Source organism: Tamandua tetradactyla, chromosome 19 (genome assembly GCF_023851605.1).
Source record: "Tamandua tetradactyla isolate mTamTet1 chromosome 19, mTamTet1.pri, whole genome shotgun sequence".
Lineage (NCBI taxonomy): Eukaryota > Metazoa > Chordata > Mammalia > Pilosa > Myrmecophagidae > Tamandua > Tamandua tetradactyla.
The window spans coordinates 8,987,585-9,011,597 of record NC_135345.1 but is presented as its reverse complement, the minus strand read 5'-3'; the positions used below and the strand labels follow the sequence as shown (position 1 = coordinate 9,011,597).

The following is a 24,013-nucleotide window of genomic DNA, read 5'->3' as shown; positions in this document are numbered from 1 at the left end:
TTGTCCAAAGAGAGTACCAGGTAACAGGTTGGCTTAAACAGTGGGAATTGATTGGCTCAGGGTTTTTATGTTTCATTTTGTTTACGTCTCCATAAAAGCTTTCTGCATTGATGATATATATAATATATAATGATATATATATATTGTGTGCTGTATGGTGGGGTCACATTTCATTCTTTTTCCATGTGAGTACCCCTTATTGCAGCACCATTTGCTGAATTTTAGTTTGCTTGTTTTTCATTTGTTTGTTTGGGAAGTGCATGGGCCGGGAATCAAACTCGGGTGTCCTGCATGGCAGGCGAGAATTCTACCACTGAGCTACCCTTGCACCTCCCTGCATTAATGATATATTTTTGAAGAGACTCATTTTGAGTTACATTCAAAAAGAAAAAAAAATTAGATATCCTTTTGTGGCTTGTATGTCTACAGATTAATTGCTATGTGGCTATTCACCTCGTTCTATTATAGATAAAGTATAAGTAATAGTTGATGAAACCATTAATTTTGTATTTTTAAATGGTGCTGTGAGATGTTGGACAGAGTTTTGCTTTAATGGCTTTTAGGTATTTAAAAATGTTAGTGGAAAGTAAAAAAAAAAAAAAAATGGAGGGGACTGGTAAATAACCTTAAGCCTAAGGTATTTTTATTTGTTTTATTTGATTCGAGTCTAAATTTGCTGGGGCATCTTGTATAACTTATATCTTCTGCTTCCTTTTGTGCCACATGATTCACTGAAGCCTGTCCACCACTTGAAGTTTATTTAGGCTAAATTTGTCCATTATTTTCTGAGTTCTTATGAAGATGATTACATACTGTGCTTTAGTTACTTTTTCTTACAAATGATGAAACTGAGATTTAACTCAACTTTGTCAAATTTTCAAGAATTGAGTAGCCAGGAAAATTTTATGTAACAAAGAGGTCTATTTTACAGTAAAAATTTTGCCCATAGGTCTTTTATATTTCAGATCACATTTGGTTGTTTTATAGTAGAAGTTTGTGACCATCTGTCAACAGAAAGGAATTTAATCCTTGGGGTGGGTGAAAATCTAGAGTAGGATGAAGACATGGGATGAAGAAAACTGGGTGCTAGTTATCCATGTTCTGCATTTGCCAACCTCTGAAGAAGGAACAGAGGATCCTTCATTTATACCTCCTCTACTGCTCTTCCTTCCTCTGGTGACCTTCTTTTTGTCTCCCTTGTGGTACTTGGGTTTCCCTAGAACTCCTTCATAAGCAGAGTCTGTGTCTTGCAGTTCTCTCAGCTGTAAGCCACTATTATTGTACTGGAACCCTTTTGCCGGCTCCAGCAGTGGCTTTGGCTCCCAATTACACTGTGATCCTCTGCATTCAACTCCCTCTCTGGTTTCAGGGGCAGTGGTTTGTCCCACAACTTCAATTCTCGGGTTGCTTTAGGAAGAGTTGTTGGTTTTCAGTTGAGCTTTTACCCTTCTGTGAGGATGGGAGCCTGGCTTAGAGTGTTGAGGCTAGGAGAAATTCAAAGTCAGGTGTCATTAAGGCAACAATTTCTCTCAGAACCATGGCATTCTGGGGCTTTCTCTCAGTACTGTGGCATTCTGGGGCTGGCTGCCAGCAATTCTTGGTCCTTGACTATCCTCTGATACAGCAATGCACATGGCGGCCTCTCCTGGCTTCTCTCCTTTCTTCTCTGTGACCTTACCTATAATACCCACCCTGACCCCACCTTATCTGAAGTGACCTTATCAAAACATTCTATTTACAAGGGTTCACAACCACAGGAATGGGTTAAGTTTTCCTGGGGTACATACAGCTCCAAACCTAATACCCTTCTTCCTTCTGCCCCATCTCCAAGCTGCCCCAAAATGCCAAGGACTGCCTCCGATTGCAGTAAGCTACCCTATTGCTGAGAGCATGCAAGGAAACCTAGGTTAGAATCTCAAGCCTGCAACCAACTTGTCATTTCTGTGATATGCTAGTCCCTGTTAGACAAATTCCATATAATAGTTTCAATCTATGCTGCCACTGTGACACATATTTAACATCCTCATTGTCATTATCTCATAACCACAGCTAATGGGGAAATTGTCCCAAAGGTGACAGTAATTGGCAGAAAATGCCAACAGACTCAGGAAACAGAAATATGTTCTCCTTGTGAAGGCAAAGAAGCTATTCCTTCACTTGCTCAGCAATTCAACGTGTATGTATTTTGTCCCTACTCTGTTCAAGCACTCTTTTGGGCAGTGGGGAGAGAGTAGGCACAAAAGCCTGTGTTCTCTTGCTCCTGGAGCTGAAATGCATGGTTAGAGAGATCTGACTGAAGTGACAGTCTGGGAATAGAGCCGTCCAGAAAAACAGCAAGTGCAATGCCCTGAGGCCTGGATAAGGACCAGCAAGGAGGTCCATTTGGCTGGAGCAGAGTGAGCAGAAGAGGTAGGAAATGAGGACAGTGAATTAGCTAGGACCAGAACACAAAGATAAGAACCTCAGAAATGTCCTACACATGACAAGGAAGTCAGCAGCATTCACAGAAGGGGGGGGCCAGCTTCCCTGCTCTAATGCCCACCAGGGCTCTCAGCTGCCCATGACACCAGGTGAGACTCCATCAGATGACTCTGAGAAAGAACCTGCCATCCCTTCTCAGGGGCTGTTTAAACCTTTCTGCTACCTCCCACAACTGCCCCAGAGACTCATTTATAAGTCTACCTCCTCACCAGGTTGCCAGGTTTAATTAACTAGTATCAAGCCCAGCATATCTGGATTCTGCTGCAAGCTTCGTTGGGTGAATCAAAGGCCAGTCTCCTGGGCACACCATCCCCCAACAGCCCACCCCACATGATGGCCACTCCTATACTCCCAGTTTCTGAGAAGTGACTCTGTGCAAGGGTCCCTGCACAGGGTTTTTTGTGCTTTAGCTCATGTCACCCTCACATAACCCTAAGACTGGGCTTCTTATCCTGGTCATTTTATGGACAAGAATTGTAGACAGAGTCAGTCTAGGGTGCCATAATCACATCAGGCCCACTCCTCTGCTCCATCCCCCTTCCATGTCTCTGCTCTCCATCTGCCACTCATTACACTGTCCTCATTTTCTGAGTTAGAAGTTTGACATGTTACATAATTTTCACAGCATCTTCAACTGTAAACTGCTAGCTGGCAATTCAACTATATTGTAGCTACTTGAACCTTTGATGTGTCACATCATTTTCATAGCATCTTCAACTACACTATAGATACTTGAACTATCCCATCTCTGGAATGTAAGTGCCATGGGGGACATCAGGGGTCATGGAAATAGAGAAGACCCCACATTCATTTATTCCCTCCTTGAGGCATCTTTACCCACTAACTGCAGTCATAAAATAGCAAATTGTCTTTTCAATTGGCTTCACACCTTAAATGGATTTTCTCAGTTTGGTTCAAAGCCAACCAAGGTCAGTAAAATATTCAAAACTGCAGTGAAAATTAACATCAAATTGTTTCTTCTTTCAACACTGATCTCCCCACCACCTTTACAAAGTAAGTAAAGAAATCACACTTGACTCACAATTAAGCTTTATATGTCCATGAAGCTGGCCACCATCCTTGGAGTGATTGGAGGGGGCAAAGAGGACCTTGTTGTACCCAGAGACAAAAATCACTATCTCAATTCCTGTATTAGTGAAGGTTCTCTAGGGAAACAGAACCAATAGGAGATATCTGTAAATATGAGATTTTATAAAAGTGTCTCACACACCTTTGAGGATGCACAAATCCAAATTCCAGGGGCACGCTGTGAGCTGGCAACACCAATGTAGGTCTTCAATGAGTTGCCTGGAAGAGGCTGGCTGGGTGAAGTAGAGTTGAAAAGTTCTCTCTTCTGAGTGTGGTGACATTGGCACTTCTGCCTCCATGACTAGATTAAATTCAACTAATTGGATTCTCTCATCATGAAGAACACTCCCCTTAGTGGATCATAGATGTAATCAGCCATAGATGCAGTCAACTGACTGATGATTTAATACACCAGCCTTATGGTTTATCAACCCACCATGAAGTATCCTTGCAGTAATGGTTAGACCAGTGCTTGCTTGACCAAACAGCTGGGCATAATCACCTGGCCAAGTTGACACATGAACCCAACCCATAGCAGTTCATCCCTTATCAACTTAGCAGCTATACACATCACCATAAATTGTACTTAAACCCTAAATATAACAAGATGACAAACATATTTTTGCCTAATAGTAGGCAAACTGGCTTGCACACAACCAAAAATGAACTAATTTTCTCCAAAATAGGATGCAAGTCCTTGGGTAACATTCACTCTTAAACTTGATATTCTATAACTTAAATACTATAACATGAATGACACAACTTATATGATAAGAGGATAAGATAGAGAAGAAAATAAAGATATTTGCTCTATGTAAGAATACAAACATACTCATAATAAAGCAAGGAAAAAACATTCGTACCATTACAGTTCTCAATTTTATACCTGGTCATGTGGTCGTAGTTCATGTTTAACACTGCCTTCTTCTACTACCTTTTCCATGTTTCCTTTATGCTCAGCAAGCACTTTAGCTGGCTGTGATTCTTTGCCTGGTGGGGTGACCCAAGCCTGCCTCCCTAAAGTTTCTGGGTCATTTGTAATCCTGCCTGGATTGGGTTGTTGCAGTTTTCCATTAACATCAATCATAGGGCATGGTAGTACTAAAAGACACCCTAGGGGATCTCCTATATGCTAGGAAAACTCTTCTTTACCTCCATTGTGTAGTTGAAGTCCTATTTCTCCTTGATAGTTAGAATCAATCATTCCAGACAGAACAGTAATCTCCTTTCATGCCTGTTGATTCAGAGGCATGAGAGTCCCAAAGTGGCCAAGTGGCAGTCTTAACATCCAATTCAATGGAAACATTGTTGTGTCTCCTGGTAGGAACACTCCTCCTTTTGGAACTAAGACCTGTAGACCATCAGAGCTTAAGGTTTCAGGGACAGGAAGCAAAAACTTTTCTAGTGGATCGCTAGGGATGATAGTGAATGGTGCCACTCCAATTTCCACCCCTTGATTCCTGGACCAATGGATCCTGGCTATAGGATTAACTGTCCATAGAGTAGATGCTGATTCAAAGCATACACAGCCTCCTGGGAGAACATTGCCCCAGCCCTGCAAGGTATTGCCACCTACTTGGCACCATATTGTCCTCAAAAGGCCATTCCACTGTTCTACCAACCCCTCTGCCTCTAGATGATGGGGAGTATGGTAAGACCAGAGAATTCCATAAGCATGTGCCCATTCCTACATTTCATTTGCTGTAAAGTGGGTTCTTTGATCAGCAGCAATGCTGTGTGGAATACCATGATGGTGGTTAAGGCATTATGTAAGTCCACGGATGGTAATTTTGGCAGAATCATTGCATGCAGGGAAAGCAAACTCATATCTGGAGTGTGTTTGTTCTAGTTAGAACAAATCACCACCCCTTCAATGATAGAAGTGGTCCAGTGTAATCAACCTATCACTTTATAGCAGGCTGATCACCTCAGGGAATTGTGCCATATTGGGGACTGGGTGTGAGTCCCTGTGGCTGGCAGATTGGGCACTCAGTAGTGGCCATAGCCAGGTTGGCCTTGATAAGTGGAAGTCCATGTTTCTGAGCCCATGCATAACCTCCATCCCTACCACCATGCCTCTTTGTTCATGAGCCCATTGGGCAATGACAGGAGTGACTGAGGAAAGAGGATGGCTGGTACTGCATAAGCCCTAAGGAAGGGTGGGACCACCCCTCTCTTAAACATGGGGATGAAATGTCATTCTATAAATGACTCTCAGAATTTGAAATCTATTGGAGTATGCCTTGCAGGTTTTTTAAATTATTTGTGTCCGATGACCCCTGTTTTCCTTCCAGTTTCTCCCTATGGAAATGGGAATGTTTATCCTACGACTGTCCCACCTTTGCATATCAGGAGCAGATAATTTGTTCTGAGACAGGTCCAGAGAAAGAAGAGAATTTTTCCTTAGGACAGCCCATGCCCATAGCTGATTTTGATAAGACTTTGTACTGTTTTTGATCTTGTATTGTATTTGTATTGTTATTGAAGTGGTTTAAGGCTTTTGTGATGTTCTGATGGAATGAATGTATTTTGTATATGGAAAGAACATGTCTTTTGGGGGTCTGGAGCATGGAATGTGCTGGTTTGAAAGTATTATGTACCCTAGAAAAGCCATATTTTTCTAATCCAATCTTGTGGATGCAGACCTATTATGGATGGGAGGACCTCTTGATGAGGTCGTTTACTTGGAGATGTCACCTACCCAATTCAAGGTGGGTCTTAATCCTTTTACTGGAGTCCTCTATAAAGAGTATAAAAGGCAGAAAACATAGAGAGAGCTCAGAGACAAATTAGAGACCAGAAGATGAAGCCAAGTAACAGACATTGGGAGATTTAGAAGGAAAAATGCCTCAGGAGATGGCAGATGCTGAGAGAGCCCTTTGAAACCAGAAGTCAGGAAAAAGAACAGCAGACATTGCCATGTGACAGAGGAACCCAGATGCTAGCTACTTTCCTCCAAGAAGGCATCCACTTGTTGGTGCCTTAATTTGGACACTTTCACAGCCTTAGAATTGAAACCTTAATAATTACTAAATCCCTTTTGTAAAAGCCAATCCATTTCTGTTATATTGCATTCTGACAGTTTTAGTCAACCAAAACAATTCCCCACCATAGTCTGGGTGCAAATAGCATTGACATGCCATTTGAATGCTAGTGTTTATTGAGAGCTTGCTGTAAGCCAGGAACTATTCAATCCTAGTCAATACAAGGAGGAAGTGCCTTTGTTACCCCTTTTAGAGAAGAGGAGACCAAAAGCTCAGAGAAATCCAGTAACTTCCAAAGGTCACCCCCTGGGGAAGGACAGAGCTGGGATTTGAAGTCGGTCAGACCCCATCATCACTCCTGCCCTCCTCCTCCCAGGAGTGGAGTTAGGGAGATGGGGGGATAGGTAAAGAATCAGATGTGTTCTCAGTCTTAACAAGGAAGCAGAGCAGCTTGGTCTACACCATAGCCAAGATGATTTCCTTCTATCCATCCATCATCAACAAGTTTTCACAATCGAGATCTTTGCCTGAGGCTCAGAGCAGGACCCAGAGTTCACATGAGCAGGTCTCACACCCTCATCAGTCACCCCATGGCAGGCACTGTGCTTGTCATGGAGAGACTGGAGCTTCATAGCCAACACAGATACTTGTACAGGCACGAGTCTGTAGATAAATCCCACAGTGGAGGGACTGAAGGAACAACATTGGGGTACAGTGGGAACACAGAGGCAGCCCTGAACTCAGCCCTGGGGATGACGGAGGCTAGGAAGTTAAGCAGGAGTGTGCCAGGCCAAGATGAAGGAAAAGGATATTACTTGAGGTCAAGGGAGCGGCAGGTCCTAGAAGCAGCAGGGCCAAGGAGTAGCAGAGTTGGTCCTGGTGGGTTCACTGCTCCTCCCCCACAGGGGTGTACCCAGCAGCCCTCCCTGGAGGAATCTTCTTACACCCAATTTGCACAAAGGGGAACAGAGAATATAGGAGGTAGACCAACTTGTTCTACTACACTGTACTGCCCCTTCTTGGAGGAGAAGAGGAAAAAAGCAAAAACAAGACTATCTTCCTTGAGAAATTTGGCTCCTACTGCTGCAGGGTCTTATTCTCAGGGCCACACAGAAGCCCAGTGGCTAGGTCTGGGGTCAACGTATGAGCAGAGACTATAGCCCGTGGACTCAGCTCTGAATCTCAGACTCCACAGACAGAGCCTTCATCTCCCCTAACTTCCCACTCTGCCACTCACCAGTGTGTGCCCTCCGGCAGGTTACTTAACCTCTCTGTGCCTCAGAAATGGGATAATAGTAATGCCTGTCCATCTGGGTCCCTGAGAAGATGGAAAGAGACCATACAGTAAAAGTGTTTGGAATGGAGCCTCTGCAGTGCTGGAGCTTGACAAGCACAAGCTGGTACCCCTATCTGAACACTTTACCATGGACTGGGATTCCCAGGACCTGCCATTGCCCCTAGAGTCAGTACTTCTTAGTTCTCCAGAATTCCAGGGAAGCTGCTGGAGGGTGGAAGGAGAGGAGGTGGCCAGAATGAGGAGGTGATTTTTGCCTCCCATGACTTATGCATCATGCCCAAGGTCTTTGCCTTTAAGACATAGGGGAGAAGGAGCCCCTGGTCAAAGAATGGGTGACCCCATCCTAGAAGCCCATTTTAACTAGGGTACAGTCATTAATTTGTCCAGAAAATAAATATATACCCCAGATTGGTCCCCTGCTGATGCTGGATCCCTCTTTATCCCACTGTGACAAAGCACAGCCCAACCACGGCTTCTCTTCGTGAGAAAAATAGTGCTACATTTCCCTGCTGCCATTTCCTTAGTCATGGTCTCATTTTTCATAAGATGCCTGCTAGCTCAGCCAACTAAGTACATTCCTTGTCAAGGAGGGGGTGGAGAAGGGGACAGTGCATATGATACCATGTATGAGTTATGGGTTTTGCTGCAGAAAGAAACAAGCTCCAAGTCTCAGGGACTTCAAACCACAAAGGGTTATTTCTCATGCATGCTAGATGTCCATCATGAGAGTGGTGAAACTCGCAGGGATGCTGGCTGACTGGGCCTCTTCCATCAGCAGGTGGAGGGAACATTTGAATCCCATGCTGACCCTTTAAGGCTTTGGCCTGGAAGTGGCACTGTCCCCTTGAGTGAATGTCCCATGGCCAAACCTAATTACAAGAGGTAGGGAAATGAAAATTGTGAAGTGTTCTGAGGGAGAAAAGCCAGGAAGCCTGTGCCCTCCCTCAACACTGTCCTCTCCTTAGATGAGGCTGGGAGACCCCACGGCAGGTGAGAGGCAGAATGAGATCAAGTCAGCCTCAGGCCAGGACTCTTGCCCTTTCATCCAGCCCCCACGGCTTCTCTGTTTCCTGCTCTTTCACGATAACCCGGGTCTCTGATCGCCTTCACGCCCATCAGATTGGTTGCATTTCCACAGGTACCCACCAGGCTGGAAGCCACAGAAACCAGAGCGGTTTCTCAGGTCACAGCTTATCCTGTGTCACCGTGGCCTGGCTCCGCTGGAGTGTCCAGGGACAACATACAATCAGGACTTGGAATCATGATAGGGGCCCTCCTGCAGGGTCCCTGGAGAAGCACCCTGATGTGTGGAGACTATCACTGCTTTTAAAAATGTATCCGTTCCCACTGACAGGGTCCCATCATGTGCCAGATTTCATACAGAAAGTCAGCCCAAGGGGCACTCAGAGCCTCGTCTGGAGCAGGGGTATAGGGTAGGGAGCAGACCCCATGCAGCGCTCAGGTCAGGAGGGGTGCCTTGCACCCATGGAGCTGAGGCCCTACTGCACAGACAAGGCTGCTTTGGTGGAATGATGAGCCTTTGGGCCCACCTTACAGCATCCAGACACCCATGGTGATTGTTTCTTCTTGGGCACATCAAGGCAGACAGGCTGGGAAGGGATAGCTGTGTTCACCACTCTCTTTGCAGGTGTGTGTTTCAGTGGGCTTTAGGAAGTGCAAGGAAGGTGCAGGGAGGTAGAAAGAGAGACAAGTGGCTGGGAAGCCTGGAGGCCAGGTGCGGTCTCCCTTCTCTGGGGGGGTTGACTCAGACCTCCTCACTGCCTTCGGCATGTCAGAGCAAGTGGGGCCATCTGACCTCCACCCTGTCCCAGTCAAGGCTGCAGCCACATCCGGGGCACAGCCAGGCAGTCCAGAGGTGCCAGCAAGGAATTCCTCCACAACGCCCTCTCTGCACTAATGTGCCGTGTCAAGGGAGCTCAGATGCAAACAGCTGATTGGGGTGCATGAGAATAAGATGGTGTGTGAAGGAGGACACCCCCATCCGAGGCACAGATCCCCTTTCTGAATGTCTGCCAGGTAGTCATCCAGCCTTGGTGGGGACTCTACTGGAAATGAGGCTCCCCTACCTGCAGAGGAGGGGCAATTCCAGTGTTAGATAAACCTGATCCTTGGAGCTCTACTGCTCTATAAACATGGCCTTCCCTTCTATAAACACAGGACCAGATCCTGCAGGGCTGGGATTAAACTACTTTGTATCCAAAAGTGTGGCCCAAGGCCTGGCCAGGACCAAATGGAGGGCTGAAAAGAAGGTGGCAGGTACATGCACCGTGATGAACTCTTAATCTCATCTAGTCCTTGCAGTGGCTCTTTGAAGGAGAAAAATAACACTGGGTGTTATCACTGGACTGAGATCACACTGATCCCTAATGGTGGGGCCAGCATTCAAACCCTGGTCTGTCTTGCCTGTCATGGATGCCAATCCAAAAACAATTCAGATTTCAATATGCAAAGATATATTCACTCATTCATTCATTCATTCATTCAGCAAATAACTTGTCGAGTGTCTACAACATGTCAAGCATGGTGCCAGGAGCTGGGGGCATGTTGACCAGTTGCCATGGGAATCCCAAGGAGTGGCGGTACCAGATAGAGCACGAAACTTCCTATACCACACATGTTCACAAAACCAGAGCAGCATTCTTAAGAGGGAGCAGTTATTTCAACCCAGGAGCTGCAGGGAGTAGGAATCTGTCCAGAGGTACTAAGCCCAGTCAACTTGGAAGTATGAGTAGAATTTAGATGTGTGGTGCCAGAGAAGCAGAACATGGGCAAAGGCTCAGAGTTGCAGAAGGACATCCTACATTTGGAGGATGCAAAGTGGTCCAGACTAGTTGAAGCTGAGTCAGTTGGGATTGTAGAATTATTGCTGGAATAAAGGCTGGACTGGAAGATTCCATCCCAGACATGGGAGACTATATTTCTAGTTCAAATCTGGAATCTCAGTATAAATGAGGAATTGACTCCAGTTTAAATGTTGAGCTATTTTTTGGCCTATGGGCTGCAGACACATTCTTGTTACAATGTTCCTTCCAACCTCTGATGGACAGAGGCTCCCCCTTCCACCTCCTGGCTCTGCTGGGATGGCAGGTTCCCATGGTGAGGGGTAGTGTCCAATCATGTCTCCATGGAGATAACCTAATCAAGTTTCCAACTATAGTTCTGAATAGGGATTAGAAGAAACCTGTTGCTCCCACAAGATTGATCAGGATTAAAACATGGCTTTTCTAAGGTACATAAATCCTTTCAAACCAGCACACCCAGTTAGCAAGTGGGGAATGTGGAATTGAAATCTAAACACTCCAGGGTGTGCATCCTTAACCACTACACTACACAGTATCCCCCGAGAGAGCCCCAAATTTTGACCGGTGCTTCCCAAGTAGCAGTTGAGAGCTGCTAAGTCAACCTTGAAAAAAGACCCTGCCTAGGGCTCTAAATGATCTGTTCATATAAAACTCCTTAGGTGCATTATTTTGGATAGACTTATTTCGGGTATATCACTTGGGGTAGAATTGTGTTCTTATAAATACACTTGGCTGGTTACATTTGGCATCATATGGTGCCAATTCTGGGGTGGTAGTGCACCTGGCAGGTCATTAAACAGCTAGAGTACAGAAGAGCCTGGACATGTGTTTTAGTTTCCTGGGTTGTTTAAAGCAAATACCATGAAATGGCTCAGCTTACACAATTCATTCACAGTTTGGAGGCCAGGACAACATTCAAATCAAGGCATCATGAAGGTAATGCTTTCTTCCCAAAGACCAACTACCAATGATTTCAACTCCTCTGCCACATGGCAAGGCACCTGGTGGCATCTGCTGGTCTCTCCCTTCTCTTCCAGATTTCGCTGGTTTCGGCTTCTTGCTTCTATGGCTTTCCTCTCTCTCTCTATTCCTCTCATGTATAAAGGACTCCAGTAATAAGATTAAGACCCATCCTGATTTAGGTAGAACACACCTTAACTGAAGTAACCTCATCCAAAGGCCCTTCTTACAATAACACCCACAGGAACGGATTAGATTTAAGAACATATTATTCTGGGATATATACAGTATCAAACCACCATAACATGCTTAGTAGGAGCAGATGGGCTGGGTATTCATATACTAACTCATTTACTCTGCAAATAGTCATTGCATGCAGGCATTTGATATTTGTTCAGTGCATATTGGGCAGATCTTATTGGTCCTTGAATGCCAGGCTAAGAGACTTGACCTTGATCTTTGGTCTGCAGAGAGATCTCCATAATTGAAACAAGGCTATATGCATCATCCAGAGGGGCATGATGATTTTTATTTGTCATTTATTTGTCAGACAATGGTACAAGAGAAAGCCCTCAGACTTAATGGCCAGGCTTTCTCTCTTCCTAAACCCTGGCCTTTTCAACCCTGCCCATTTTCTTCAGCCCTTTTCAGTTGTCCCAATTAGTGGAAGCAGTAACTGACTGTCAGTTACTTCCCAGGAAGGATGCCCATTGATGAGATACAGATTCTCAGTTTAGGAATTGAGCACCCCAGTCTGAAGGAAACCCCCTCTTCCTTCCTATTCGTATACCAGGTGTTCTGTAGGTCAGCAAGTTTCAGCCATTGAGCCCTTTGTGTAAGCAAAAGCTTTAAAAAAGGAAAAATAACCAGATAAAATATGTAAAATTATTCCAGACAGATTCAAGATTTGGATGTGAAAAGTAAAACTAAAAAGCAAACAGAAGACAGTGTAGGAGGATATGAGTGGGATCCAGACTGGGGAAGGACGAGCTCCCTAAACACAAACAACGAGGAGGGAAAAGATGGATTCGCTTATACTGAAATGAAGGATTTCTGTCCAGGGAACAATGTCATTGGCAAAGCTGTGAGTGACTGACAGAGCAGGAGAAGCCATTTGCAATATTTAGAACTGAGCAGGGATTAACACCTAGAATATTTAAGGAATGCATACAAGTCTGTAATAAAAAGACAGGCGTCCCACCAGAAAAGTGAATCCCAAGTAAGAAAGACAGTTCACAGAAAGAAGAAATGGAAATAGATTAAATTGGTCAGTAATCAAAGAAATGCAAACTAAAATAATGGCATATCTCTGTATATTTGCCAAATTTTCAAAATTAGAAATATGGAGAATACCAAAATGTTGGCAAAGATATTGGAGACCTTATGCACTGGTTGAGTAGTCTGTTGACAGTCAAATCAAGAATCCGCATACCCTGTGGCCCCAAAATTTCACCCCTAATTATATATCCTCAAGACATTTTTACAGAGATCCATGAGTTAACATGTACAAAAATATTAACACAGCATCACCTGGGGGCAGTGAGGAGATAGCCTGGGTGGCCAGCCTTAGAGGAAAGCATCAATAAAACCCAGTGGGCACCCATGACATGTAATAGTCATGCTGTGTGAGAAGCAATGAACTAGATCTTCATCAATAGCATGTACCAATCCAAATCTAGTTCTGAGTGAAAACAGTGAAACACAAAGTGAAGTCTGTGGCTCAGTACCATTTATGTAAACATAAAAACATGCAAAATTAGTACAGACTGTCACAAAGATAAATATAGATGAATATATGATAGATAGATAATAGAAATGTTAGATGATAGGTGACTGATAGATGATAGATGGATATAGATGAGAGAGAGACGATAGATGATCAGAAGGATGAGAGAGAGAGAAAGAGGTAGAGATAGTTGAATGGATGGATGGACAGGCAAGTGGATGGGCAGGCAGGAGAGTGGATGGATGGATAGATAGATGGATTCAAGAGCATTTATTGAACACTTAATTTTATGAGCATTCCCAGAGTTGGAGATAGAATGTTTGTAGGCAAATGGAATGAGAGTGGGTATTGAAGATTAAAGGGAATAAACAAATAAATAAATGCAAATATGAGTGGAAACAGGGTGGGCGGAGTAGGGGAGAGAGAAAGAGGAAACATATAAGTAAATAGAGACCTCAACACGTTCTAACACAGGAAGGAACAGCCTGAGCTTCCCTTAGTTGTGGGCTGGGTGGGAAGAGCTGGAGGCAGCGACAGCGGTGCATCAGCCTCCCTTTCCAGCCCCCTGGAGTTCTACAGTGATACCTTCATGACATCATCACAGGAGCATCAGCATTCCCTGGAGCATCTTTCTGCAGCCAGCCCCAGACCAGACTTTTCTCACGAATCGTAACACAGCCTGGTAAGACTCATTCATTCAGCGAGTGTTTGAGGATGGCCAAGCAGGTCCCAATAAAAGGCCAGTTCTTAGTAAGGCCCAGTCACTTGATGGTCCTTTTCTCCTTCTTCCTCCTCCTTTTTTCCTGTAACATTAGGAGGGAGTTCTAATTACAAGTAATTAGGTGCATTGCAGAAATAGCAAAAATATAAAGAAGTGAAACTATCCACATCCCATCCCTCAAAGTTTAACTCTGGTTAATCAGATGATGTGTTTCCTTTCTTTCTTATAAACTTACATAATTTTTTGTATTTACAAAAATTGGAATCCACTGCTTTGCTTTGTTTTGGCTTTTCTCACCTCACATCATAGTCTCAGCATTTCCTTGATGTGCCATCCAAAGCAAATGCTGTTGGGCATACTTGAAACAAGGCTTCCCTGGAAGCCGAGTTCCTGCAGGGTGGGGAATCCTCCAGGACCACCCAGGAAGCACTGAAGGTGGCACAGCCGACAAATCTTAGCAGAGCAGGAGCGGTCCTGCGGGCACACGACACTGGCCAGGCAGCACCACTTGGTATTTTGTGAAATGTCACCCACCTGCCCCAGGTCTGGGAACAGGGCAATGTTTCATTTCCTTCCTGGGAAGAAGCTTGCCACGTCAGGGGGCCAGGTTACCGGGGCTGCCTTTGGGACTGACGCGTGCCCTAGAGAGAATGCTGGCCTGAGTGGTTCTGATTCACACCTGCCCAAACCCTCTGGTGGGAGCAGACTTCAAAGAAGAATTTTCTCCACCTAAGTCACCTAAGCCACAAGCAAGAGCCACCAGGTGCAGTGGTTCATGCATCTTGATCCCTTCACTTAGGCAAAAAGTGTGGGTGGCAAATGCATTCCAACCCTCAAACAGGCCGGTAGGGAACCTGGATGTCTTCCCCAGGATAAACTATTTATGTCAGCACGATTATGGACCAAGATGCTATTCAAACCTACATGTGTCCCATGCCCCATCACAGGGACACTGGGTGGGCTCCTTAACTTCTGCCAGCCTCCTTGTCCTCATCTGCAAAATGGGGAGAATACTTAAGTCTCTCACCAGAGAGAAAGCTGACTGCTGAGGTTATGAGCTGTACCCAAGCCTGAATCCCAGCCCTGCCCCAAACCAGCCCAGTGGCTCTGGGCTGGTGGCTGACCCCTCCATAGCCCATTTCCCCACCTGGGTGCAGAAAGGAGGGGCTTTTGGTGCATGTCTCATGTCTCCCCAGGTCCCCAGGAGCATTGAGTCCTGCTTCCATGTCTTCCCTTCCCTGCCTAGGATGGCCAACTTGTCCTAGATGTCCCAGAACTGTCCCCCAAAATTTCACATCCCAGGAAACTCTTTTCCCTGCTCCTCTACCAGTGCTTCCTAGGTCACTTCCCAAATAAGCTACTGGCATTCTCACCCCTGTCTCCAAATCTCATCCTGGAAGATCCCAGCCTCAGGCAGTATCTGTAACACTGAGAAAGTCCCTGTAGGTGCTATTGTATTGATATAATCATTATTTGCCAGGCAAACAGACACAGCATGAGACACAACGATAAACTGCAGAGACTCTGGGGTCAGACATCCTGACCTAGAACCTGTCTGTGCCACTCAGCAGTTCTGTGGTGGACAGGACTTTTCAAACTTCTTCCAACTTTTGTTTGCTCTATAAGCCATAATTGCTTGGTCTATAAAATAAGAAAATTTCCCCAATTTTGCAGCATGTGCTATCCTAGAATTAGAGATGAAGCCAAGCCTTCTGCACCGAGAGGTTCAGGAATGGTGACTCATTACATCATCATTACTATAAAAGTCGTTTCTGCCCTGTGATAACAAGGGGCCCTGGAAGAGGACACAAGCACATGAGACAGGTGATAAAAGTGCTGGACGCTTATCTCTGCCCTTTGCTGGCTGTGCAACCCTGGGCAAGTTCCTTCCTAAGCTTGTCTTCTCATGTAGTGGCCCATAAATATTACCCCTCTCCATCCCCTCTATCCTGTCCCCTTCCAACATCACCCTAAACCCAAAGTGTTCTAGAGTACACAGGGAGGGAATACCTTGACTACTTGTGATTTGGTAGCACTCTCTTTCTCTGTCCTTGGCCACAGTGTGCTTCTCCTTTTGGTCGGCATCACTGTTGCTTGGGTAGTTGCTTACAAAGCCTGCAGGCAACTCCATTTCTGACATTAGCATCAGTATTTTCTGGTTCAGAGAAAATTGCATGCAAATGTGTGCTTCCTTGAACCCACTGGAATTATAAAATTCTGTTTGAGTTCAACAAAATCTGGGAGGGAGAAAATGATTCCTTTGAACTTAAAAGATATTGGTTCACATCCCAAATGCGTCTGCATCCTGCTGGGCACTGGAGGTAGAGCAGCGGACAGTAGGGACATAGTTCCTGCCCTTGTATTTTGGAAAAGAAGGTAGATGTGACACTGCTCAGGATAGGTATGGGTTGTGGTTTCACAGAAGGGGTGCAGGTGCAAGGAGGGTGTAAAATGGAGGTTGTGCTGGTTTGAGAGTATGTATGTACCCTTGAAAAGCCATGTTTTAATCAAAATCCCATTTTGTAAAGGCAGAATCATTCTTATTCAATACTGTATGTTTGAGACTGTAATTAGGTCATCTCTTGGAGATGTAACCCAATCAAGAGTGGTTGTTAAACTGGATTAGGGGAGATGTGCCTCCCCCCATTTGGGTGGGTCTTGATTGGTTTACTGGAGTCCTGTAAAAGAGGAAACATTTTGGAGAATGAGAGATTCAGAGAGAAAGCAGACAATGACATAGCCACGAGAAGCAGAGTCTACCAGCCAGCAAACTTTGGAGATGAAGAAGGAAAATGCCTCCTGGGGAGCTTCATAAACCAGGAAGCCAGGAGAGAAAGCTAGCAGATGACACCATGTTCACCATGTGCGCTGCCAGCTGAGAGAGAAACACTGACTATGTTCGCCCTGTGCCTTCTCACTTGAGAGAGAAACCCTGAACGTCATTGGCCTTCTTGAACCAAGGTATCTTTCACTGGATACCTTAGATTGGACGTTTGCATAGACTTGTTTTAATTGGGACATTTTCTTGGCCTTAGAACTGTAAACTAGCAGCTTATTAAATTCCCCTTTTGAAAAGCCATTCCATTCCTGGTATAGTGCATCCCAGCAGCTAGCAAACTAGAACAGAAGACCTAAGAGGGACCTTGAAGACTGACACTGAAGAAGTAAGTGAATGGTGGTGAAGGAGAAGGCAAATTGCAGGAGAGGGAAAAGCTGGCAGAAGCCCTGAGGAAGAGAGAAGGCACAGCCAAGAGATTCAGAGAATCACAAGTAATTCTGTGAAAGAGAAGGAGGCTAAGGCCAAATCTGCCAAGATTCTGAGGGCATGATAGCAATTTGGGGTTGACCCAGAGGGCTCTGTGAAGCCACTGAAAAATTTTAAGGCATAATTCACTTTGCACTTTTAAGAGAACTCTTTGGCTGCCTGATGGGGGTTAGAATTGAGGCAGGTAAAAATGGATGCAGTGTTCTGACATGTGGATCAGTTCAAAAGTTATATAAAATTTGGGTGCTAGAAAACAGAAGAGTAGTAAACCCTGTGAGGGGGTGGGGATGGGATTACTGAAAATAGCACAAGGCACTTTCTGGGACGGTGGAAATTGTTTGATCTTGGTTGCACAGGTGCATGCTTTCTTCAGATAGTAAGAGGTGATTTCTAGGTATCAACCTTGAGCACATGGAGGGATAGCAGTGCATTTCTGAGAACAGGTGGAGAAAGAGCAGGTCTGCCAGGGCAAGGGAAGTCTGGATTGAGGAGCATTGGCAGGGTTGTTAAATGTGGCTTCCACAGGGCATGTTGAGTTGAAAAATCTTAGGCAGCCATAGGGCCTTGTCTATCACAGAGGTTCCTGAGTTGCTCCAAGGAGATTTTCAGTATACTTAAGAAAGCGACTCGGGTAACAGATTCTCACTGAGCTCCCTGCTCCCCATAGTTCCCCACAAATATCTCAATTTGTCAGGTCCACTCTGCTCATATACTCGAATAGCATGCCTTATAATACTTTTTCCAGCCATTCAGTTACAGGACATGAGAGTGTACAGTGCCTGATGTCCCCATCTGTTATTTAATTGGCACTCCAAGATCTTGGCACGACTCACCAAGAAGCCAATGTTCCAGCTCCATGAATGTACTAGAAACTGAATAGAAGGTGTGATGGTTAGGTTCTGGTGTCAACTCGGCCAAATGATGATGCCCAGTTGTCTGGTCAGGCAAGTACTGGCCAGGCCATTGCTGTAAGGACATTTCATGGCTGGTTGATAAACTGGAAGGCTGGTATATTAAATCATCAGTCAGCTGATAGCATCAATGGCTGATTTTATCTGCAATCAACTAAGGCATGTCTCCCTCAACGAGATTTAGCCAGCTAGCCTCTCCTATGGAGTTCCTTCAGAACTTTCATCAGAGCCACCAGCTTCACAGCCTGCCCTGCAGATTTTGGACTCTTCCATCCCCATGGTTGTATGAGACACCTTTATAAATCTCATATTTAGAGATCTCTCCTGTTGGTTCTATTTCTCTAGAGAACCCTGGCTAACACAACTTGGTATCAAGAGTAGTTCTTGAGAAACAGAATCTTAAAAATGAGGTTTGGTTTGGTTTTGGTTTTGGGAGCGGTGCATGGTCCAGGAATCGAACCTGGGTCTCCTGCATTCTAACCCCTGAACTACCCATGCACCTAAAAATAAGTTTTTACAATTGGTTTTCTACTCTAGTTAGACTCAGAGGCAGTAGATTCTGTTTCCAATAATCAGGATAGCATAGACAGTCCATGGGGTGAGTTGGAAAAAGATATACTCAAAATATCACTATTAGATTCTGCTAATTGTACACTTATATGAGGCAAGTCTCTGGGTAAGAATATTTTTTGACACTTTGAGTTTTGTGGAATTAAGAGGTATAAGGATGTTGGCTGGTTGTTGTTAGATATGCTGGATACTGTGATGAGGGAAAGGGATGAGCTAAAGGCTTCAAATTTTGAAATTTCATTTCACATGAATGATGTAATAGTCTCCACATGTGCCCTGAAAGAAAATCTTATTTCCTGTGGTCACAAACTTTGAGATCTCTGAAAACCAGACACAAAGCCTCATTGTGCAAGAAGCAGACGTGCATCATAAACTAAAATCTCAAACTTGCAGAGTGTCTGCTGTTAAAACAAGAGCAAATGTTTGGAAAAGAATGGGATCCTGAAACATGGGATGGTGCTATATGGCTTGATAATGATGGTGATGGGGAGACGGGATCCCTGGAATCTGCTGAGCCTTTGCTAGATAGATCTGTAATGGACAGCCCTGAGGAAAGAGCTTCCTGACCTCAAGCTTGCCTTTAAGAAAGTCACCCTTCAGTTTGTCCAGAGGAGTCTGCCAGCCAAACTCCACCTAATGAGATTAACCCTTCAGTGCCTGCTGACCATGTAACCACCTCCCATGGAGAAAGAGCCCTCATTCCTCTGTCTGGAACACTAATCCCATTTCACCAGATGAAACTGCAATGGAATACTCTGAGGTAGTTGGCATGAAAGATGTTTCTATTTCATTCCATGACCTGCCCCTACCATCCTTCTTAACTTCAAGACCTATAACTAGACTAAAATCCCAACAGGCCCCAAAAGATGAGGTACAAAGTATGACCAGTGAAGAAGTATGCTATACTCCAAAACAACTGCATAAGTTTTCAAATCTGTATAGACAGAAATAAGGGGAATATGTGTAAGAATGTATATTAAGGGTGTGGGACAATGGTGGAAGGAACATAAAGTTAGATCAGGCTGAATTTATTGATATGGGCCAACTAAGAGATTCTGCCTTCAGTGTTGTAGCTAGAGGGGTTAGAAAAGGCATTAACAGTTTGTTTGGATGGTTGGCTGAAGCATGGATCAAAAGGTGGCAGACATTACCTGAGGTCGAAATGCCAGAACTACCCTGGTATAATGTAGATGAGGGTATCCAGAGGCTTAGGGAGATAGGAATGTTAGAGTGGATTTATCATGGAGGACCTGCCCACACATCCCAGGAAGGTCCAGAGGACACATCTTTCTCCAGAACCTTGAGAAATAAATTTGTGCGACTAGCTCCATCATCCCTGAAGAGCTCTGTAATCACTCTTCTCTGTAGGTCAAATTTTACTGTGGGAACTGCTGTCACTGAGCTGAAATCCTTAAACACAGTGGGGATGAGCAGATCCCAAGCTGATAGAAGCCATGTGGTGACAGTTAATCACCATAGAAAAGGTGGCTGTGGCCACCATAATGACAGTAGACTCAAAGCAGCAGTCAAAATAATCTGACTCACAGAGACTTGTGGCATTGCCTAGAGGATCATGGTGTACCTAGAAGTAAAATAAAAGGGTAGTCTGCTAAATTCTTGTTTGAGCTGTATAAGCAGAATTCTAGGTCAAGTGAACGGAAGTCTAACTTGAACTACAAAAACAAGGAATCATGGCCTCTTAATCAATACCCAGACTTCAGACCGTTTACAGACCCAGAGTCACTTGAGTGAGGGGAAGGCCAGATACCCTTGGGGAAGGACCCCGTGTTACACACTCAAAATTTACACTGTTAATGTTCCTCCCAGCCTTCTCCAGGGAGAACTATGGCCTCTTTAGTAGGGTGACTGTGCACTGGGTTAAAGGAAATGATCAGATATTTCGGGAGATATAAGACACTGGCTCAGAAGTGACTCTAATTCCAGGAGACCCAAAACATCACACTGGTCCACCAGTCAGAGTGAGGGCTTATGGAAGTCAGGTGACCAATGGAGTTTTAGCTCAGGTCTGCCTCACAGTGGGTCCATTCTATGGCCCATTTCCCCATTCCAGAATGCATAATTGGAATTGACACACTCAGCAACCAGCAGAATCCCCACATTCGTTCTCCAACTCATCAAGTGAGGGCTATTATGGTAGGAAAGGACAAGTGGAAGCCCCTAGAACTGCCCCTACCTAGCAAAATAGTGATCAGAAACAGTACCATATTCCTGGAGGGATTGGAGAGATTAGTGCTATTCTTGAGGGCTTGAAGGATGTGAGGGTAATAATTCCCTCCACATCCCCATTCAACTCTCCTATTTGGCCTATGCAAAAAACAGATGGGACTTGGAGGATAACAGTGAATTATCATAAACTTAACCAGGTGGTGACTCCAATTGCAGCTGCTGTTCCAGATGTGCTTTCATTGCTTAAGCAAATCAATACATCACATGGTACCTGGTATGCAGCTATTGATATGGCAAATGCTTTTTTCTCAATAGTTGTCAGAAAGGACCACCAGAAACAGTTTGCATTCAGCTGGTAAGGCCCAGGAGTCTACCTTCACTGTCCTGCCTCAGGGGTGTATCAACTCTCCAGCCCTATGTCACAATCTTTTCTGTAGGGACTTTGATTGTTTCTCCCTCCCACAAGCCATAACACTTAACCATCATATAGATGATATCATGCTGATTGGACCTAGTGAGCAAGAAGAAGCAACTACTCTAGACTTATTGGTAAGATATTTGTGGGTTATGGGATGGGAGATAAATCCAACAAAAATAGAGGAGACTTCTACCTCAGGTATCCACTAGTGTGGGGTATGTGGAGAAATCCTTTCAGAAGTGAGGGATAAGTTGTTGCATCTGGACCCTTCTGCAATCAAATAAGCACAATACCTAGTTGACCTCTTTGGATTTTAGAGACAAGATATTCCTCATTTGGGTGTGTTACTCTGGCCCATTTACCAAGTGACTGAAAAGGCTGCTAGTTTTGAGTGAGGTACAGAACAAGAGGAGGCTCTGTGACAGGACCAAGCTGCTGTGCAAGCTACTCTGCAACTTGGGCTATATGATCCAGCAGATCCAATGGTGCTGGAAGTGTCAGTATCAAATAGGGATGCTGTCTGCCACTTTGACACGTCCTTATAGGAAAATCACAACACAAACCCTTATGATTTTGGAGAAAAGCCCTAACATCCACTGCAGATAACTACCCTCCTTTTGAAAAACAGCTTTTAGGCTGCTATTGGGCCTTAGTAGAGATTGAACGCTTGACTGAGGGCCATCAAGTTACCATGAGACCTGAGTTGCCTATCATGAGCTGGATATTGCCTGACCCACCGAGCCATAAAGTTGGGTGTAGACAGCAGCACCCCATCATAAAATTGAAATGGTATATTAGAGATAGGGCTTGAGTAAGTCCTGAAGGCACAAATAAGTTACATGAGAAAGTAGCCCAAATGCCCATGGCTACCACTCCTGCCACATTACTTTCTCTTTCCCAGACCAGAACTATAGCCTTTTGGGAAGTTCCTTAGAGTCTATTGACTGGGGAAGAGAAAACCTGGGCCTTGTTTAAGATGGTTCTACACAATATGCAGGGACCACCCAGACGTGGACAGCTACAGCACTACAACCCCTTTCAAGGATGTCCTTAAAGGACAGTGGTGAGGGGAAATCCTCCCAGTGGGTATAACTTGGAGCAGTGCATCTGGTTGCTCATTTTGCTTAGAAGGAGAACTGGCCAGAGGTGCATTTGTGTACTGACTTCTGGGCTGTTGCTAATGGTTTGGCTGGAAGGTCAGGGACTTGGAAGGAGCATGATTGGAAAATTGGTGACAGAGAGGTCTGGGGAAGAACTATTTGGATAGACTTTTCTGAATGGGCAAAGAACTTGAAGATATTTGTGTCCCATGTGAATTCTCACCAGAGGGTAACTTCAGCAGAGGAAGGTTTTAATAATCAAGTAGATAAGATGACTTGTCCTGTGGATAAAAGTCATCCTCTTTCCTCAGACACTTCTGCTGTTGCCCAGTGGGTTCATGAACAAAGTGGGTATGGTGGTAGGGATGGAGGTTATGCATGGGCTTAGCAACATGGACTTCCACTCACCAAGGCTGACCTCGCTATGGCCACTGCTGAGTGCCCAATCTGCGAGCAGCAAAGACCCACACTCATTCCTCGATATGACACCATTCCCCGAGGTGATCAGCCTGCTACCTGGTGGCAGGTTGGTTATGCTGGACCACTTTCCATTTTGGATGGGGCAGTGGTTTGTTCTAGCTGGAATAGATGCATACTCTGGATATGGGTATTCATTCTCTGCACACAGTGTTTCTGCAAAAACTTCTGTGGACTTACAGAGTGCTTTATCCACTGTCATGGTATTCCACACAGCATTGCTTCTGATCAAGGAGCCCATTTCATAGCAAATGAAGTGTGGGAATGGGCACATGCTCATGGAATTCTCTGGTCTTACCATGATCACCATCATCCAGAGGCAGCTGGGTTGATAGAACAGTGGAAGAGCCTTTTGAAGACCCAATTATGGTGCCAATGTGGTGGCAGGACAGTGTTCTCCAGGAGGCTGTGTATGCTCTGAATCAGCTTCCACTCTATGGTGCTTTTTCTCCCATAGCCAGGATTCATGGGTCCAGGAATCAAGGGATGGAAATGGGAATGGTACCACTCACTGTCACCCCCTAGTGATCCACTAGGAAAATTTTTGCATTCTGTCCCTGAAACCTTAAACTCTGCTGGTCTACAGTTCTCAGTTCCAAAAGGAGGAGCGCTCCTACCAGGAGGCACAGCAGTGATTCCATTGAACTGGAAGTTAAAACTGCCGCCTGGCCACTTTGCACTATGCATGCCACTGAATCAACTGGCACGAAGGGGTGGTTACTGTTCTGTCTGGGGTGATTGATCCTGACTATCAAGGGGAAATAGGACTGCAACTACACAATGGAGGTAAAGAAGAGTTTCCCTGGAATACAGGAGATCCCCTAGGGTATATTTTAGTACTACCATGCCCTGTGATTAAAGTCAATGGAAAGCTGCAACAATCTAATCCAGGCAGGACTACCAATAGCCCAGAAACTTCAGGGATGAAGTTCTGGGTCACCCCACCTGGGAAAGAACTGTGGTCAGCTGAAGTGCTTGCTGAGGGTAAAGGGAACATGGAATAGG

The 24,013-nt window shown here is 44.9% G+C and overlaps 1 protein-coding gene across 4 annotated transcripts in view; it reads left to right on the top strand.

Moving 5' to 3' along the window:
* SLC2A9 (solute carrier family 2 member 9) overlaps positions 1-24,013 on the top strand; it is a 229,465-nt gene that overhangs the window by 190,115 nt on the left and 15,337 nt on the right. The window lies entirely within an intron of this gene.